Source organism: Schistocerca gregaria, chromosome X, assembly GCF_023897955.1.
Source record: "Schistocerca gregaria isolate iqSchGreg1 chromosome X, iqSchGreg1.2, whole genome shotgun sequence".
Taxonomy (NCBI): Eukaryota; Metazoa; Arthropoda; class Insecta; order Orthoptera; family Acrididae; genus Schistocerca; species Schistocerca gregaria.
Genome location: NC_064931.1, coordinates 700,987,255 through 701,008,358, shown reverse-complemented (window position 1 = coordinate 701,008,358; position 21,104 = coordinate 700,987,255).

Sequence of the window (21,104 nt, the reverse complement as noted above, 5' to 3'; positions counted from 1 at the left end):
TAAATCACCTCCCCTTGCGAACGCAGCTACCGAGTTGCCCTGACTTCCCGAAAATGACGCTACATAGCAGTGCTCGCGTTATTGAGTGTGAAGCGTTTTTTATCTTTCGCGGAAAATGCCAAGTTACTTTCTTTATACTGGATACTGTATGTGGCCTTAATTGAATTATATACTGAACAGTCAATTTATCAACATCATTTAATATAAAGTCTCGTTAATCATCAAAAATCAAATGGCTCTGAGCACTATGAGACTTAATATCTGAGGTCATCAGTCCCCTAGAGTTAGAACTACTTAAACCTAACTAACCTAAAGACATCACACACATCCATACCCGAGGCAGGATTCGAACCTGCGACCGTAGCGGTCGCACGGTTCCAGACTGAAGCGCCTAGAACTGCTCGGCCACACCATACGGCGTCGTTAATCATCAATAGTTAATTCGTTAGCTGAAGAGCGTTTCACATCTTATGCTCTACTCACTATGTTTTGTGTTTTAGTTTTGAGAGCACACTTAATCCTGTCAGTTCTATGAATTCTGTGACGATGTCCCCAAATATTATATTTTTCAATAAACCCAGTTTCTTTATATTAATGCATGAGACGTTATAAATGTTATTATCAGAATAACTTTTAGTGTGAAACTACCTATGCAAAACTATTTTCCCTCAAATTTCTTCAGACTATACTCATAATGGAAATCCACAAGAGGCGACCGAGAAATATCTAAAATAGCCATTCCTACAGCTAAAAGTCTATTAAAAAACAGTGTTAATTTTACTGAATTCAGTAGCAACAATGTACTTTAAATTCGTTCTTGCAATCAGAGCAGCAGCTCGATATCTAACTTCCCAATTTATTACTAGCTTCACACAACTGATTTTAACACATTCTGCATAGTTTTGCCAAAACACCGTTATTCATAAATTTGAAAAAAATCTTTTCGAATTCATTTTCTGCATTTATACATTAACAATATTAACATCAATGTATGATTTTTGTTTAAACTCATCTGATGATTATTGTCCATACACTGCTTTTAATTTTTGTAGTGAACTCATTTTTTTTGTCGGATAATGTGGCAGTCAGCTTCTTTGGAACTACTGGCTTGTTGACATTTGGAGGTGGTACCATGGCCTCTGGGAGTAATGGTAGATTGGAATAAAGTTCATGGACATTTTCTGGATACCCAAGTTCTATTTCTAAAATGTAACATATTTCTAATTACTACTACTAGTGGCTGCTTTGCTTTTAATATCCGTCTTCCTGCTTCCTCAGAAAGGTCCCAGACAGGTCTAGGCTTGTTAACATCTGCAGGTTTCAGTCAAGGAAAAGGCAATGCAATCTTAAAGCATGTCAAATTTCAATGAGTAGACTCAAATGCACATGTTTGTAGTGTTTGTCTCAACACCTGTGAGCCGCATAACTGCATAACATGTTAAAACTGAACAGACTGCTAAAAGGCAGAAAACTGAAGAGATGACTGAAGAGATGGCCCCTAGACAAATTGACAGAATCAGAGGTAGCTGAGAGTTTCAAATGGAGCATTAGGCAACGATTGCCGGCCAGAGTGGCTGAGCGGTTCTAGGCGCTGCAGTCTGGAGCCGAGCGACCGCTACGGTCGCAAATTCGAATCCTGCCTCGGGCATGGATGTGTGTGATGTCCATACGTTAGTTAGGTTTAATTATTTCTAAGTTCTAGGCGACTGATGACCTCAGAAGTTAAGTCGCATAGTGTTCAGAGCCATTTGTCCCATTTAGACAACGATTGACTGAAACAGGGGAAAGGAACACGACTGAAGACCAGTGGGTAGCTCTGATAGATGTAATGGTGAAGGTAGCAAAGAATCGAACATCCTGCCTCGGGCATGGATGTGTGTGATGTCCATACGTTAGTTAGGTTTAATTATTTCTAAGTTCTAGGCGACTGATGACCTCAGAAGTTAAGTCGCATAGTGTTCAGAGCCATTTGTCCCATTTAGACAACGATTGACTGAAACAGGGGAAAGGAACACGACTGAAGACCAGTGGGTAGCTCTGATAGATGTAATGGTGAAGGTAGCAAAGAATCGAACAGGCAAAAAGACAAGGGCCAGTGGAAATCCTTGGTTAAAGCATGAACTATTGACTCTAAATGCTCTAAGAAGAAAATATAGCAATGCAGCAAATGAAGAAAACTAAAGAGAATACAGACATCTAAGGTTGTTTTGTCGATCGGGGGGGGGGGGGGGGAAGGGGGGGGGGGAGCCACTTCATCGGTTCCATCGGCTTAGGGAAGGATGGGGAAGGAAGTCGGTCGTGGCCTTCCAAAGGAACCATCCCGGCATTTACAAGAACCGAATCAGGAAAACCTAAAACAGGACGCCGGGTGCGGGTTTGAACCGTAGTCGTCCCGAATGTGAGTCAGCGTGCTAACTACTGCGCCATCTCGCTCAGTAGACATCTAAAAAATGAGACTGACAGGGAGTGCAAAATGGCAAAAACTAACATTTAGACGAGAAATGCAACGATGCAGTAAAAGGCATATCTAGGGGAAAGGTAGATGCTCGTATGCGAAGATCAAAGAAACGTTTGGAGAGGAAACAAGCAGCTATATGAATATAAAGAGCTCGGATGGCCATCCAGTACAAGGGAAAAGAATTTGAATACAGTGCTATGGAAACAGAGATGACGTAAATGAAGATTAGATGGAAGATGTGATACTATGAGGAGCCTTCGACAGAGTAAGAGTACTGAAAGAGCTAAGTAGAAACAAAGTCCTTGGGAGTGGACGACACTTCCGAAGAATTACTCTGTTCCTGGGGAGAGACAGGCATGACGTAACTATAGCATCCGGTGTGCAAGGTATATCTGACAGGCGAAATATCAAGACAAATGCAGTAATTCGATTTCCAAATAAATCAGGTTCTGAAAGGTGTTAATATTGCAGAACTTTCTATTGACTACACCATGGTTACAAAATACAGACATGAATTATTTATAGACGAATGGAGAAACTGGTAGAATCCGACCTCGGGGAAGACCTGTCTGGGTTCCGGAGAAATGTAAGAACACCTCAGGGCAACACTGATCCCTTGATTTATCTAATAAAATGGACCGAAGAAAGGCAAACGTACGTTTCTAACTTTCGTAGATTTAGAGAAAACTTTTGATACTGTTAAATGGAATACACTCGTTGAAATTCTGATACTAGTAGGGATAAAATACAGGAAGCTATAGGTTATTTACAGCATGTGCAGAAACCAGAATGGTGTTGTAAGACTCGATGAATATGACAGGGAAATAGTGATTGAGAAACGACTGAGAGAGGGTTGTAGCCTTTCCGATGTTATTCAGTCCGTGCATTAAGCAAGCAGTAAAGGAAAACGAGGACTTATTTGGAGAAGAAAATAATGTTCAGGGAGAAGAAATAAATGCTTTCACAGGAATAAGCGAGACCATATCGACAATGTCAGTACAGAAACGGGAATTAGCGACCATGATGTCATTATAGCAACTATGGTTACGAAAGTTAATGAGTCATTAAAGACGGCTAGGAGAGTGTTTCTGCTACGTAGAGCAGATAAGCAGTTGTTAGCATGTCACTTAGACAGTGAACTGACATCACTTAGTTCCAGTAAGATAAACAGACAGGAATAATGAGCAAAGTTTAAGCAGATCGTAATTCGTGGTCTGGAGTGTTAACGTGCCTTGTAAGTGGATAAGGGATGGAAAAACTCACCGTCGTTTCGGAAGATGCTGAGGAAGCAGGGGCTTTTTCGTGTGTCTGTGAAAACATCTATGCCTGAAGCATTACAACAGCTACCAGCGTCAAAACTTAGCAAAATATCTGGCCGAGGACCCGAGAAAATTCTGGTCTTATGAAAAATCGCTAAGCATTTCTAAGACTTGTATTCAGTCACTAGATGATCTGTCTGGTGTGGTAGTTGAAGATGGCAAAACGAAAGCCGAAGTTTCAAATTTCACGTTGAAGAAATCGTTAACACAATAGTATCGTACAAACCTATCACAATTTGACCATCGGGCAGACTTCCGTATGGACGACATAGTGTTAAGCTTCCCTGACGTACAGAAACAACTGAAAGATTTGAAAGCAAATAAATCACCGGGTCAAGGAAGAGTCCCAGTTCGCTATTACAAAGAGTGTCCCAGGGACGTGTGATAGGACATATGTCGCTCTCTGTATGCATAAGTGATTTGGCGGACACAGTGGGCGGCAATCTATGGTGGTTTGTTGATGATGCTGTGATGTACTGGAAGGTAGCGAAGCTGAGTGACTGTAGGAAGATACAATACGACTTAGACAAAATTTCTGCGGCGCTGCAGTCATGGATTGTGCGGCTGGTCCCGGCGGAGGTTCGAGTCCTCCCTCGGGCATGGGTGTGTGTGTTTGTCCTTAGGAAAATTTAAGTTAAGTAGTGTGTAACCTTAGGGACTAATGACCTTAGCAGTTAAGTCCCATAAGATTTCACACACATTTGAACAAAATTTCTAGTTTGTATGAGGAATGGCAGCTAGCTATAAATGTAGAAAAATATAAGTTAATGCTTATGAGTAGGAAGAACAAACCTGTAATATTCGGTTACAGTGTTACTAGTATTCTGCTTGACAGAGCCAAGTCGTTTAAATATCTGAGCGTAAAGTTGTAGAGTGATAAGAAATGGAACGAACATGGGAGAACTGTGGTTGGATTGGCGAATGGTCGACTTCGGTTTATTGGGTGAATTTTAGGAAACTGTGGTTTACCTGTAAAGGAGATCACATATAGGACGCTGGTGCGACCTGTTCTTGGTTCAAATGGTTCAAATGGCTCTGAGCACTATGGGACTTAACATTTGTGCTCATCAGTCCCCTAGAACTTAGAACTACTTAAACCTAACTAACCTAAGGACATCACACACATCCATGCCCGTGGCAGGATTCGAACTTGCGACCGTAGCGGTCGCGCGGTTCCGGACTGAGCGCCTAGAACCGCTAGACCACCGCGGCCGGCGACCTGCTATTGAGTACTGCTCGAATGTTTGGGATCCGTACCAGATCGGATTGAAAGAAGATATCGAGGCAATTCTGAGGTGGGCTGCTAGATTTGTTACCGGTACGTTTGGACAACACGCAAATGCTTCGGGAACTCAAATTGGAATGCCTGGAGGGCAGATGACATTCTTTTCGGGAAACACTGTTGAGAAAATTTAGAGAATTGGCATGTGACGCTGACTGCCGAACAGTTCCACTGTCGCCAACATACATTGAGCGTTAGGACCACGAAGATGAGATGCGAGAAATTAGGGCTCATACAGATAATCGTTTTTCTCTCGCTCTATTTGATAGTGGAACGGGAAGGGAAATTACAAGTAGTGGTACAGGGTACCCTTCCGCCACGCACCGTACGGTGGCTTGCGGAGTATCTATGTAGATGCAGTTGCATAGATCTGCCGTTAGAATCTCCGTCCTACACACAGCTTCAGCGTGTCGGGACGTTTCAAAATAGTCCACACTCTGCTGGAAACTAAACGAATAATTTTGTCGAAACTACTGTTTACAAATAAATGCAGACCCAAAAAACTATATACTCAAATCATTTAAATGTGTTGACCATATTTACACAATCTGTATTGCCACAATAAAATCAGAATGATGCACGAGTCTAAACATGAGAAAAGCCGAAACAGAAGATGGCTTACGTAAGCTATCGTGTTTATGGCGCAACCCTCCGGGTACTCCTACAATTACACGAGTACTCGTCACCGCTGTAAGTGCGGTAATTAAAGTGGGGTACCAGACACTCGTGCTCTAACCTGTTATCGAGAAGCGGAGGCAATAAACCCGCAGGATAGTTTCAGCTCGGGGTTTATTCCTTGCGAAATCACTTTTTGTGTACATAGTAGATATCTCGTCTAACAAACACTGCTCGAAGGTATGTTAATGGTCTCACAAAGATTACTACCGTTTACTGAATAGCGGGATTTCCTTATGACTTCTTTTGTGCGACAAAGAGTGTTCTGCTTCTTAGTAAATTGAGACAACTTCTGTCTTTTTATTCAGTGGCGAGGAAATTTTTATAACAAAGTGGGAATGCCATGCACAACTCAAGATCCTAGCTGCAGATTAACCATTTATTTAGACTGCGTGCACACTGGCCACAAGGTCCTACGACGAAACGTTTGCACGATGTCGTACGGCCAGAGTAATCCGACTTGAACACTCACGTTAGTCGCGTGTTTGGCAGTCTGTTGCATGTTTAGCGTACGAAGAAACGGAGCAGACTTTTATGGTGATTCTTCTTAGCTTAGACGAAGATCGCAAATAAGGGAGAAATAGTGGAATACGACGTACAGAAGGAGTGCGATAGATCATACAGGTGGTTTAGCATGACACCAAAAGCATTTCATTACACTTCGACGAGAATACTGTTACAGTTTAGGAAGTTCAACAACGGTCGGCAACATACATCTCGCCGCGAACCTGTAGCTGTGGCCCTGACGTTAGTTTTCTTAAAGCGTCATTACATAACAACAAAAATTCAATTTTGTAATAAATTTTCGTAGTTCTGACGTGTTAAAACAATGTAAACAATTTAGAAGACTATCATGTACAACCTAATATCATATAATAAAATGTACTTTGAAAATAATCCTATTGTTTTCTGAAATACATACTGAGCATGTTTATGATGAATGAAACCTCCATCCATTTTGAACGAACGGTGTGGCGCAGTGGTAAACCGCTGGACTTATTTAATGGTGGACGGCGCTCCATCCATATTATAACTGTAATTGCCTTGCAGTACTGTGCTACTTGCACGTATTTTTTACAAAAGTTAATAGATGTGTAGGCGAACAGCGCTGCCATTCTCGTAGAAGTGTGCTTCTCTTATACTGCTGGACACAAATGTTTGCTTGAGGGGTCTATGGCAAATTATGTTTAAGAGCAGCTAATTCAATTACAAGTTCTGTGTATAATTTCACATAATTCTGCGTAAGAGAGGGAACGGATTTCGGTGGCTACTAAATATTCTCTCTTTTTAACTCTTTAAGCTCTTTCCCGGGTGCTGTAAGGCAGCACTTCACTCGGAAAAGTATTCCAAATTTTTTGTTTGTGGAACACTGGTTGCAAACGGCGTAGAGCATCTGAGTTTTCACTACGCTGCAGATCGCTGTATTTTCTAAAAGTTTCTACGCACCTCTTTTTGTGGCTCTGACACTTGCAGCACACTATTAAAATATCTTGCTGGGCAAAACCTGCAACAGTAGCCACTGGACGTCCCTCCCGTTATTTTAGCCATACGCCCTGCCCTTCAGTACTTACTTACCTGTCATCAGCACCACGCTTTGATTTGTGTGTATCGTATAGAAAGAACTGTTTTAAAGTTGAACAATTGCTTTTAATATACCTAGGGAATCTCTCCCATGTTTCCCTATGTATTCTAGCATTTGTTAGCTGTAGGCCTTGAATAATGCCGGCCGCTGTGACCTAGCGGTTGCAGGCGCTTCAATCCGGAACCTCGCTGCTGCTACGGTCGCAGGTTCAAATCCTGCCTCGGGCATGGATGTGTGTGTTGTCCTTAGGTTAGTTCGATTTAAGTAGTTCTACGTCTAGGCGACTAATGACATTAGATGTTAAGTCCCATAGTGCTTAGAGACATTTGAACCATTTGAACCTAGAATAATGTATAATCAAAATATGGAAAAGAAAACGGTGCATATAAACAATCCTTTTGAGGAGATTGCTTTGTGTTTAGAACAGATGAAGACAAGGATTGGAAGTACCGTAAAATGAATAACAGAATAGAAAAAAATAGTAGAGTGTTCTTGGTAAATAAATGTTGTTGTTGTTGTCTTCAGTCCTGAGACTGGTTTGATGCAGCTCTCCATGCTACTCTATCCTGTGCAAGCTGCTTCATCTCCCAGTACCTACTGCAACCTACATCCTTCTGAATCTGCTTAGTGTACTCATCTCTCGGTCTCCCTCTACGATTTTTACCCTCCACGCTGCCCTCCAATGCTAAATTTGTGATTCCTTGATGCCTCAAAACATGTCCCACCAACCGATCCCTTCTTCTAGTCAAGTTGTGCCACAAACTTCTCTTCTCCCCAATCCTATTCAATACCTCCTCATTAGTTACGTGATCTATCCACCTTATCTTCAGTATTCTTCTGTAGCACCACATTTCGAAAGCTTCTATTCTCTTCTTGTCCAAACTAGTTATCGTCCATGTTTCACTTCCATACATGGCTACACTCCAAACAAATACTTTCAGAAACGACTTCCTGATACATAGATCTATATTCGATGTTAACAAATTTCTCTTCTTCAGAAACGCTTTCCTTGCCATTGCCAGTCTACATTTTATATCCTCTCTACTTCGACCATCATCAGTTATTTTACTTCCTAAATAGCAAAACTCCTTTACTACTTTAAGTGTCTCATTTCCTAATCTAATTCCCTCAGCATCACCCGATTTAATTTGACTACATTCCATTATCCTCGTTTTGCTTTTGTTAATGTTCATCTTATATCCTCCTTTCAAGACACTGTCCATTCCGTTCAACTGCTCTTCCAAGTCCTTTGCCGTCTCTGACAGAATTACAATGTCATCGGCGAACCTCAAAGTTTTTACTTCGTCTCCATGAATTTTAATACCTACTCCAAATTTTTCTTTTGTTTCCTTTACTGCTTGCTCAATATACAGATTGAATAACATCGGGGAGAGGCTACAACCCTGTCTCACTCCTTTCCCAACCACTGCTTCCCTTTCATGCCCCTCGACTCTTATTACTGCCATCTGGTTTCTGTACAAATTATAAATAGCCTTTCGCTCCCTGTATTTTACCCCTGCCACCTTTAGAATTTGAAAAAGAGTATTCCAGTCAACATTGTCAAAAGCTTTCTCTAAGTCTACAAATGCTAGAAACGTAGGTTTGCCTTTTCTTAATCTTTCTTCTAAAATAAGTCGTAAGGTCAGTATTGCCTCACGTGTTCCAACATTTCGACGGAATCCAAACTGATCCTCCCCGAGGTCTGCATCTACCAGTTTTTCCATTCGTCTGTAAAGAATTCGCGTTAGTATTTTGCAGCCGTGGCTTATTAAACTGATAGTTCGGTAATTTCCACATCTGTCAGCACCTGCTTTCTTTGGGATTGGAATTATTATATTCTTCTTGAAGTCTGAGGGTATTTCGCCTGTCTCATACATCTTGCTCACCAGCTGGTAGATTTTTGTCATGACTGGCTCTCCCAAGCCCGTCAGTAGTTCTAATGGAATGTTGTCTACTCCGGGGGCCTTGTTTCGACTCAGGTCTTTCAGTGCTCTGTCAAACTCTTCACGCAGTATCGTATCCCCCATTTCGTCTTCATCTACATCCTCTTCTATTTCCATAATATTGTCCTCAAGTACATCGCCCTTGTATAAACCTTCTATATACTCCTTCCACCTTTCTACCTTCCCTTCTTTGCTTAGAACTGGGCTGCCATCTGAGCTCTTGATATTCATACACGTGGTTCTCTTCTCTCCAAAGGTCTCTTTAATTTTCCTGTAGGCAGTATCTATCTTACCCCTAGTGAGATAAACCTCTACATCCTTACATTTGTCCTCTAGCCATCCCTGTTTAGCCATTTTGCACTTCCTGTCGATCTCATTTTTGAGACGTCTGTATTCCTTTTTGCCTGCTTCATTTACTGCATTTTTATATTTTCTCCTTTCATCAATTAAATTCAATATTTCTTCTGTTACCCAAGGATTTCTAGCAGCCCTCGTCTTTGTACCTACTTTATCCTCTGCTGCCTTCACTACTACATCCCTCAGAGCTACCCATTCTTCTTCTACTGTATTTCTTTCCCCTATTCCTGTCAATTGTTCCCTTATGCTCTCTCTGAAACTCTGTACAACCTCTGGTTCTTTCAGTTTATCCAGGTCCCATCTCCTTAATTTCCCACATTTTTGCAGTTTCTTCAGTTTTAATCTACAGGTCATAACCAATAGATTGTGGTCAGAGTCCACATCTGCCCCTGGAAATGTCTTACAGCTTAAAACCTGGTTCCTAAATCTCTGTCTTACCATTATATAATCTATCTGATACCTTTTAGTATCTCCAGGGTTCTTCCACGTATACAACCTTCTTTCATGATTCTTAAACCAAGTGTTAGCTGTAAATAAATACAGCGGTCAAAATAATGTTTGTATCGTGTCTGAAACAGAAAGTTCACAATCACTATGTTTATTAGTCTTGACTTACAGCCGTGAGAAACTGATTTTAACGCCATAACCACTGAGTACTACGAATTACTGAGACTGACATGAAAATAAAGAAATGGGTTATGGAAGCCGTTGGTACGGAAGATATAATGGGAGACTGTAAGGAATATAATGTGGAGATTAGGAGGAGACGGAACCAAGCGAATGATTAGTAGGTGGACAAAGGATTTGCTTTCGTGATTCCAAAGAACAGGAAACGGAGTAACGCTGGCCCAATAGAAGGAATAAATAAATGGGTCATGGAAGCCGTTGGTACGGAAGATATAATTGGAGACTGTAAGGAATATAATGTGGAGATTAGGAGGAGACTGAACCAAGCGAATGATTGGTAGGTGGACAAAGGATTTGCTTTCTTGATTCCAAAGAACAAGAAACGGAATAATGCTGGCGCAATAGAAGGCGTGTAGATGAATTAAGGAAAGACGCACAGCTAACGCAGAAGAGTAATTTTAACGGCCGTGGAGAAATCTGGAGGAGGCCTTTACCCCACAGTCGGTATAAAATGGCTCTAGATGGTCGTGCTGATGATCAAATAATGTTGTTAGAATTATCCGTGCTACGTACAAATGTGACAGTGAGAGAAGTGAAATCGAATATATAACGTGATATGTGAATGCGGTGAATTTTACTTCCCTTATCGTTGAAGTTACCGTTGCTATTGTTAATGGGATGATGTAAGTTAGAGGCGCCTTTAGAAGAACCGTTCCTCAATTGGAGATAGTTGACACAAGTAGTGAATCGGTCTCGTACGAGTACGGGAATTGACTTTTAATAAATCAACAGCAATTTCGTTGCTGGAAGCACTTAATTAATTACTGATAAGAGGACTGCCAGAAAATAGACGGCGACAGTAGTGACACAATATGGAGGGTAGCAATAGTGAGGTAATAATTGTAAAACGTGAACTTTCACGGCCGAAATTGTCACATTTAATAAAATGCTTCGGGCTATTATGCTGTGGTCGAATTTATTTCATATTTATACCAAAAGTTTCGTCCCCATATGCGAAAGGCTATTTACAATTTGTACAGAAAGCAGATGGCAGTTATAAGAGTCGAGGGGTATGAAAGGGAAGCAGTGGTTGGGAAGGGAGTGAGACAAGGTTGTAGCCTATCCCAGATGTTATTCAATCTGTATATTGAGCAAGCAATAAAGGAAACAAAAGAAAAGTTTGGAGTAGGTATTAAAATCCATGGAGAAGACATAAAAACTTTGAGGTTCGCCGATGACATCGTAATTCTGTAAGAGACAGCAAAGGACTTGGAAGAGCAGTTGAACGGAATGGAAGGTGTCTTGAAGGGAGGATATAAGATGAACATCAACAAAAGCAATAATGGAATGTAGTCGAATTAAGTCGGGTGGTGTTGAGGGAATTAGATTAGGAAATGATACACTTAAAGTAGTAAAGGAGTTTTGCTATTTGGGGAGCAAAATAACTGATGATGGTCGAGATAGAGAGGATATAAAATGTAGACTGGCAATGGCAAGGAAAGCGTTTCTTAAGAAGAGAAATTTGTTAACATCGAGTATTGTAAGTAAATAAGTAAGTAAGTGTCAGGAATTCATTTCTCAAAGTATTTGTATGGAGTGTAGCCTTGTATGGAAGTGAAACGTGGACGATAAATAGCTTAGACAAGAAGAGAATAGAAGCTTTCGAAATGTGTTGCTACAGAAGAATGCTGAAGATTAGATGGGTTGATCACATAACTAATGAGGAGGTGCTGAATAGAATTGGGGAGAAGAGGAGCTTGTGGCACAACTTGACTAGAAGAAGAGATCGGTTGGTAGGACATGTTATGAGACATCGAGGGATCACCAATTTAGTATTGAAGGGCAGCGTGGAGGGTAAAAATCGCAGAGGGAGATCAAGAGATGAATACACTAAACAGATTCAGAAGGCTGTAGGTTGCAGTAGGTACTGGGAGATGAAGCAGCTTGCACAGGATAGAGTAGCATGGAGAGCTGCATCAAACTAGTCTCAGGACTGAAGACCACAACAACAACAACAATGCGGAGAATATTTTCAAGGGGGATCTTAGCTTCTTTGAGTGTCCGGCTCGCACCCTGGCTCGCTTCTGACTGCAGAAAAATTCCGTACACTGGCGCAACAACGCAGTGGCGTGACGTCACTTTTTTTCGATACCCGAGGGCAGTTTCCCGTTGTTGATTGCCGTCGTAAGCTGTTGCTATCATCCATGGTGAAAAACTCGTACACATCGTCTTCAGCGCTGGGATCCAAATGACATTCAATTTCACGCCCACCTCTTTCCTGTCGAAATTCTTGGGGTGTTTTACAGTCTCTAAGGCCTCTCTGTATAGCCTTTCACAGTATCCACTTGCGGTTGCCAGTACTTGAGTCCTATCAAAATGAATGTGGTGGTTTCCTGACTGCAAAGCATGCTCCACCACAGTTGATGTGCTAATATCCACCCTTCGACAGTTGCCCTAGAGCTCCTCTAGTCGTTTTCTGACCGTTCTTTTTGTTGTACCCAAGTACAGCAACGCACACCTACACGAAATGCTATAAATTCCTGCTTTATTCCAGCGGTTTGCAAGCATCCTTGGCCAATTTTAGGCGGTCTTGTTTCTTCTGGGTGAGTCTGTATAGTACCGTGATGTTCCTTTTTTTTTCAAGATTTATCCAGTGCGCTCAGTGACGTCCTAAATGAGGGGCAGGAAAACTATCGATTTTACAGGTGGTTGAGCATCACTATAATTTCTGCGCGACAGTCTTAACGCTCTTTCTATCTGAGAGGATGAATAACCAGTCTTGAGAAATGCATTGATGATATGTTTTAATTCCATGTCAAGCAGCTCTGGCTAGTAGATGTTCCTAGCTCTAAAAGCCAACGTTTTTAAGATGAGTAACTTTTTTGTGGGTGGTGGTTTGAGTCCCGACGTAGGTAACCGACTGTGTGTGTGGGTTTTTGGTAAACTAAGTGTATTAAACTACCATCTTCTTTCTTGAAAACTAGCGCATAAAGAAAATTTAATCTTTCTCCTGTCTGCTCTTCCACTGTAAACTGAATCTCAAAGGGGAGCTGCTTAAGCCCAGTTACAGCGAAATTCTTCGTGGAAAAGTCCTAGGAGCAGTCATTGGAAAATGCGAACAAGAACCCGAATATTTGGTGCCGGTGAGTGGATGATAACTTGGGTTTGTCGAGTCATGGCAAAAAGCAACTAGCTCGTTTCCACAACCATTTCATCGGGATTAATCCGTGGAGGAGGAAACAGGAGGAAGGTTAAATTTTCTTGATGTGCTAGTTTTCAAGAAAGAAGATGGTAGCTTAGGAGACTTAGTTCACCAAAAACCCACACATACAGCCAGTTACCTACACCGGTATTTAAACCACCACCCACAACAAAAGTCTCTCATCTTTAAAACGCTGGCTGATAGGACAAGGAAGATTTGCTAACCAGAGCTGCTTGACATATAATTAAAATATCTCCTCACTGCCTTGCTCAAGAATGGTTACGCGTCCTCTGAGGTAGAAAGAGCGTTAAGACCACCGCGCAGAAATTATAGCGATGCACAAGCGCCTGTGAAATCGATAGTTTTCCTGCCTTTCATGTAGGACGTTACTGACCGCATTGGCTAAATCTTGAAAAAAAATGGAACATCACGGTACTATACAGACTCACCCGGAATACTCTAGATCACCCAAAATTGGCCAAGGATGCTCGCAAACCGCTGGAAAAAGCAGAAATTTATAGGATCCTGCAAAGCTGTGCGGTGGTGTACTTGGGTACTAAGAAAATAACGGCATAAAACGACTAGAGGAGCGCAAAGGCAATTGCCGAAGGGGGAAGATTAGCACATCAACTGTTGTGATGTATGCTTTGCTGCCAGAAGACCGCCACATTCATTTTGAAAAGGGCTAGTACTGGCTGCCACAAGCGGACCCCATGAAAGGCTATACAGAGAGGCCTTAAAGGCTGTAAAACATCCCAGGAATTTCAACAGGAAGGAGGAGAGCGTCAAATTTAATAATATTTGGATCCCAGTACTGAGTCAGATGTGTACGAATCTAGCACCATTCGGTGATAGCAACAGCTTACGACGGTAATCGACAACGAGCAACTGCGCTCAGGTATTCAATGGCGACTGCAGCCATAAAATCCGGAAACGCCTGTTGCTCGGTAGACAGGCGATGTCAAACCTCGACAAGGTTATAAGGTCCAGAGATATAACACTAGCAACAAAGATCCCTATTGTGAGGGCTATGGTCTTTCCAGTTGTGATGTATGGATGTGAGACCTGGACTATTAGAAAGGCTGAACGGCGAAGAATGGACTCCTTCGAATTGTGGTGTTGGAGGAAACTTCTTAGACTTCCATGGACTGCAAAGAGAACCAACAAATCAAGATTGGAACAAATAAAATCAGATTTCTCCCTGGAAGATCTAATGTTAAAACAAAAGGTGACCTACTTTGGACACACAATGCGAAGGCATGCCTCGCTGGAAAAAAACATTAATGCTGGGGAAGATTGAGGGAACTAGAAGAAGAGGACGTCAGAGGATGAGATGGGTCGATGGCATCACAGAAGCAATGTGTTCCAACCTGGAAGGTCTACGAGAGAAAGTGCAAGACAGGAAAAAATGGTGTGATTTGGTTCATGGCGTCATGAAGAGTCGGAACCGACTAAACAAACAGAGACAGAGAGCGATTCAAAACAAGTGACGTCACGCCACTGCGTCGAAGCACTCGTAAACGGAATTTTTCTGCAGTCAGTAGCGAGTCAGGGTGTGAATCGGACTCCGTAAAAAGCTACGATTCCTCTTGGAAATGTCATCCGCAGATCAAAACGTTTGGTTTAAATGTGAAAACCTTTCGACAACAGAATAACAGTGCGGAACATTTTTATTAATAGTGAGATAATGAACCTACTGTCAGAGGTACTCTCATCATATTTCCCTTGTGCACAGTGCGGACGAGTACTGTATTTCATGGACTGTTGCCGAATATGGAGCTCAAAATGAAGGATTAACAACGATACGACAGTTTGTGCGGCAGCTTGAGAGATAGCGACTGCAAAAACATGAAATTGACTTAGATGCGGAAATAAGTAGCATTTCAGTGGAACTTGACAAAGTAGGTAGAAGTAACTTCATCTACAATCTGTTATAAGGAAAGATTACACAGAGGGTTTCTCACTGAGAATTCGCATTTGAATGTTGGTTGATTATGAGAGAATTGCAGAAACGTCAACTGGCACGTATCTCGAATTGATCGTGGCGTATCGAGGCTGCAATTTATCGTTCCGCAGTATTGTTGCTCTGATTCGTCGGGTTTGGGTTGGGTTGTTTTGGGGAGGAGACCAAACTGCGAGGTCATCGGTCTCATCGGATTACGGAAGGACGGAGAAGGAAGTCGGCCGCGCCCTTTCAAAGAAACTATCCCGGCATTTGCCTGGAGTGATTTACGAAAATCACGGAAACCTAAATCAGGATGGCCGGACGCGAGATTTCGTCGGGTTTCCCCAACTGTTATCCGAATATGTAACCAATGGATTCAGGAGTGCCATATTCAACATCATGTAGTATCTCAGTGAGCCTGTGGGACTAGAAGCCGAGATGACAGACATACCAGTCTCTGGACTGTAAAAGATCGTAGGGCTGTGACACGCTCCTTGAGTCAGGAAATGGGCTTGTTTCCAGCGTGACAAGTGTGCACGCCGACAGATCGAGCATGGGGTATCAGCAGGGGGGCAGTTGTTTCAGCTTCACTTCACGCAGCAGCAAAGACAGGCCTGCCGACAGTACTATGTCCAGCAACACTGGACACGGGTCTCACTCCACATTCTGTTTTATAATGACACCCTGTTCTCGGTAGAGCTCCAAGATGGACGGAAGTTTGTGTGGAGACCCCAAGGAGAACCAACGTTGCCAGACTGCGTTCGGCATCGTCGTTTTGGTCCAGAATCCTCCTTGATGGTAAGGTCTGCCATTGGGTGCAGAATATGGCCACCTCTGGTTCTGGAAAGCAAGTGTTACGTTTCTGGCATGTTAAGATAACTGGATATGTACTATCATCGAGGTGTCTGCGAGAATATTTCCAACAAGATATCGCAAGACTGCGTATTACCCGTGCAGTCCTGACTTTTTTACAGAGGGTGTTCTGCTGTTACCCTGGCTAGCACGTCATCCATATGTCTTGTCCAATGAAAACAACATACATTGGGGAGAAAGGGGATCTCGACAAAATGCCCGACACTAGGCATATTGAAGTCTGGAATGAAGATGGAGCAGCACGAAATAAAGTAGCCATGTCTCACATTCCAGCTTAGTTCGACTTTAAGCGAAACCAGACTCTGCTCTGTGTACTAAATTTCACGCCCTCCATGTTAAACGCGTTCGTGGCCAAAGAGATCAAGTGTTTCACTAAAGCATTCCAAACACGACTTCAAGGTCTCCATTACATCTGACTACTTCCGCTACCTCCAGTTGTCACTAACAGGTACGGAAATCAGGAACACACTTCGTACGCCGCGAATGAAGTACAGAAACTTAGATTATCCCAAGACAGCCGGTTTCAATAGTCTTACGCTGCTACCATCTCATCTAAGGGGAGAACATCAAGATCATGAAAATTATGGGGGGGGGGGCAGAGAGGTTGCAAATGATTTCTCCCATTAAATGTAATACAGATGTCATATACCTCACGAGGCTTGTCAGCAAGGCGCAATATTACACTCCTGGAAATGGAAAAAAGAACACATTGACACCGGTGTGTCAGACCCACCATACTTGCTCCGGACACTGCGAGAGGGCTGTACAAGCAATGATCACACGCACGGCACAGCGGACACACCAGGAACCGCGGTGTTGGCCGTCGAATGGCGCTAGCTGCGCAGCATTTGTGCACCGCCGCCGTCAGTGTCAGCCAGTTTGCCGTGGCATACGGAGCTCCATCGCAGTCTTTAACACTGGTAGCATGCCGCGACAGCGTGGACGTGAACCGTATGTGCAGTTGACGGACTTTGAGCGAGGGCGTATAGTGGGCATGCGGGAGGCCGGGTGGACGTACCGCCGAATTGCTCAACACGTGGGGCGTGAGGTCTCCACAGTACATCGATGTTGTCGCCAGTGGTCGGCGGAAGGTGCACGTGCCCGTCGACCTGGGACCGGACCGCAGCGACGCACGGATGCACGCCAAGACCGTAGGATCCTACGCAGTGCCGTAGGGGACCGCACCGCCACTTCCCAGCAAATTAGGGACACTGTTGCTCCTGGGGTATCGGCGAGGACCATTCGCAACCGTCTCCATGAAGCTGGGCTACGGTCCCGCACACCGTTAGGCCGTCTTCCGCTCACGCCCCAACATCGTGCAGCCCGCCTCCAGTGGTGTCGCGACAGGCGTGAATGGAGGGACGAATGGAGACGTGTCGTCTTCAGCGATGAGAGTCGTTTCTGCCTTGGTGCCAATGATGGTCGTATGCGTGTTTGTCGCCGTGCAGGTGAGCGCCACAATCAGGACTGCATACGACCGAGGCACACAGGGCCAACACCCGGCATCATGGTGTGGGGAGCGATCTCCTACACTGGCCGTACATCTCTGGTGATCGTCGAGGGGACAATGAATAGTGCACGGTACATCCAAACCGTCATCGAACCCATCGTTCTACCATTCCTAGACCGGCAAGGGAACTTGCTGTTCCAACAGGACAATGCACGTCCGCATGTATCCCGTGCCACCCAACGTGCTCTAGAAGGTGTAAGTCAACTACCCTGGCCAGCAAGATCTCCGGTTCTGTCCCCCATTGAGCATGTTTGGGACTGGATGAAGCGTCTTCTCACGCGGTCTGCACGTCCAGCACGAACGCTGGTCTAACTGAGGCGCCAGGCGGAAATGGCATGGCAAGCCGTTCCACAGGACTACATCCAGCATCTCTACGATCGTCTCCATGGGAGAATAGCAGCCTGCATTGCTGCGAAAGGTGGATATACACTGTACTAGTGCCGACATTGTGCATGCTCTGTTGCCTGTGTCTATGTGCCTGTGGTTCTGTCAGTGTGATCATGTGATGTATCTGACCCCAGGAATGTGTCAATAAAGTTTCACCTTCCTGGGACAATGAATTCACGGTGTTCTTATTTCAATTTCCAGGAGTGTATATTACATGAACTCAAAGCACAAAGCCGACCGGAGTGGCCGTGCGGTTCTAGGCGCTACAGTCTGAAGCCGAGCGATCGCTGCGGTCGAAGGTTCGAATCCTGCCTCGGGCATGGATGTGCGTGATGTCCTTAGGTTCATCATCATCATCATCATTTAAGACTGATTATGCCTTTCAACGTTCAGTCTGGAGCATAGCCCCCTTACAAAATTCTTCCGTGATCCCCTATTCAGTGCTAACATTGGTGCCTCTTCTGATGTTAAACCCATTACTTCAAAATCATTCTTAACCGAATCCAGGTACCTTCTCCTTGGTCTGCCCCGACTCCTCCTACACTCTACTGCTGAGCCCATGAGTCTCTTTGGTAACCTTGATTCTCCCAATGCGTGTAACATGACTCCATCATCTACGCCTGTTCGCCCTGACTGCTACATCTATAGAGTTCATTCCCAGTTTTTTTTTGATTTCCCCATTGTGGACACCCTCTTGCCATTGTTCCCATCTACTAGTACCTGCAATCATCCTAGCTACTTTCATATCCGTAACCTCAACCTTGTTGATAAGGTAGCCTTAATCCACCCAGCTTTCGCTCCCATACAACAAAGTTGGTCGGAAGATTGAACTGTGCATAGATAACTTAGACTTGGTACTGACTTCCTTCTTGCAGAAGAGAGTAGATCTTAGCTGAGCGCACACTGCATTAGCTTTGCTACTCCTCGCTTCCAGTTCTTTCACTAAGTTGCCATCCTGTGAGAACATGCATCCTAAGTACTTGAAACCGTCCACCTGTTCTAATTTTGTTCCTCCTATTTGGCACTCAATCCGTTTATATTTCATTCCCACTGACATTACTTTCGTTTTGGAGATGCTAATCTTCATACCATAGTCCTTACATTTCTGATCTAGCTCTGAAATATTACTTTGCAAACTTTCAATAGAATCTGCCATCACAACTAAGTCATCCGCATATGCAAGACTGCTTATTTTGTGTTCACATATCTTAATCTCACCCAGCCAGTCTATTGTTTTCAACATATGATCCATAAATAATATGAACTACAGTGGAGACAGGTTGCAGCCTTGTCTTACCCCTGAAACTACTCTGAACCATGAACTCAATTTACCGTCAACTCTAACTGCTGCCTGACTATCCATGTAAAGACCTTTACTTGCTTGCTAAAGTTTGCCTCCTATTCCATAATCTCGTATAACAGACAATAACTTCCTCCTAGGAACTCCGTCATATGCCTTTTCTAGATCTATAAAGCATACATACAATTCCCTGTTCCACTCATAACACTTCTCCATTATTTGCCGCAAGCTAAAGATCTGGTCCTGACAACCTCTAAGAGGCCTAAACCCACACTGATTTTCACCCAATTGGTCCTCAACTAATACTCGCACTTTCCTTTCAACAATACCGAGAAGATTTTACCCACAAAGCTGATTAAAGAGATACCTCTGTAGTTATTACAATCTTTTCTGTTTCCATGTTTAAAGATTGGTATGATTGCTGCTTTTGTCCAGTCTGATGGAACCTGTCCCGACTCCCAGGCCATTTCAATTATCCTGTGCAGCCATTTAAGACCTGACATTCCAGTGTATTTGATAAGTTCCGACTTAATTTCATCCACCCCAGCTGCTTTATTGTATTGCAATCTATTGACCATTTTCTCCACTTCCTCAAATGTGATCCTATTTCCGTCACCATTCCTATCCCATTCTACCTCGAAATCTGAAACATTACTGATCGTATCTTCACTTACATTGAGCAACTCTTCAAAATATTCCCCCCATCTGCCCAAGGCATCCATAGGATTCACCAGCAGTTTTCCTGACCTGTCCAAAATACTTGTCATTTCCTTCTTACCTCCCTTTCGAAGACTGCTAATTACACTCCAGAATGGTTTTCCAGCAGCTTGACGCATAGTCTCCAACCTGTTTTCAAAGTCTTCCCAAGATTTCTTCTTGGATGCTGCATTAACTGTTTGGCTTTGTTTCTTTCTTCAGCATAACTTTCTCTGTCTACCTGAGTTCTAGTATGCAGCCATTTTTGATACGCCTTCTTTTTCCTTTTGCAGGCTGCCTTGACTGTGTCATTCCACCAAGCTGTTTGCTTCCTCCTACTTTTACACACTACTGTTCCAAGACATTCTTTAGCCACTTCTAGTACTGTGTCCCTGTACCTTGTCCATTCCTTTTCCAATGACTGTAACTGACTACATTCAACTAAATGGTGCCTTTCTGAGATAGCTGTTATGTACTTGTGCCTGATTTCCTTGTCCTGAAGTTTCTCCACTCTTATCCTCCTACATATTGACCTGACCTCCTGCACTTCCGGCCTCACAATCCCAATTTCACTGCAGATTAAATAATGATCAGTGTCATCAAAGAATCCCCTGAATACACGTGTGTCCCTCACAGGCTTCCTGAGTTCCTGATCTGTTATTATATAGTCAATGACAGATCTGGTTCCCCTGCCTTCCCAAGTATACCGGTGAATGTTCTTATGTTTAAAAAAGTAGTTTGTGATTACTAAGCCCATACTGGCACAGAAATCCAAGAGTTGTTTCCCATTCCTGTTGGCCTCCATATCCTCTCCATATTTACCCATAACCTTTTCATACCCTTCTGTTCGATTTTCAATCCTGGCGTTAAAATCACCCATGAGCAGAACACTGTCCTTGTCCTTCACTCTAACAACTACATCACTGAGTGTCTCATAAAAACTATCCA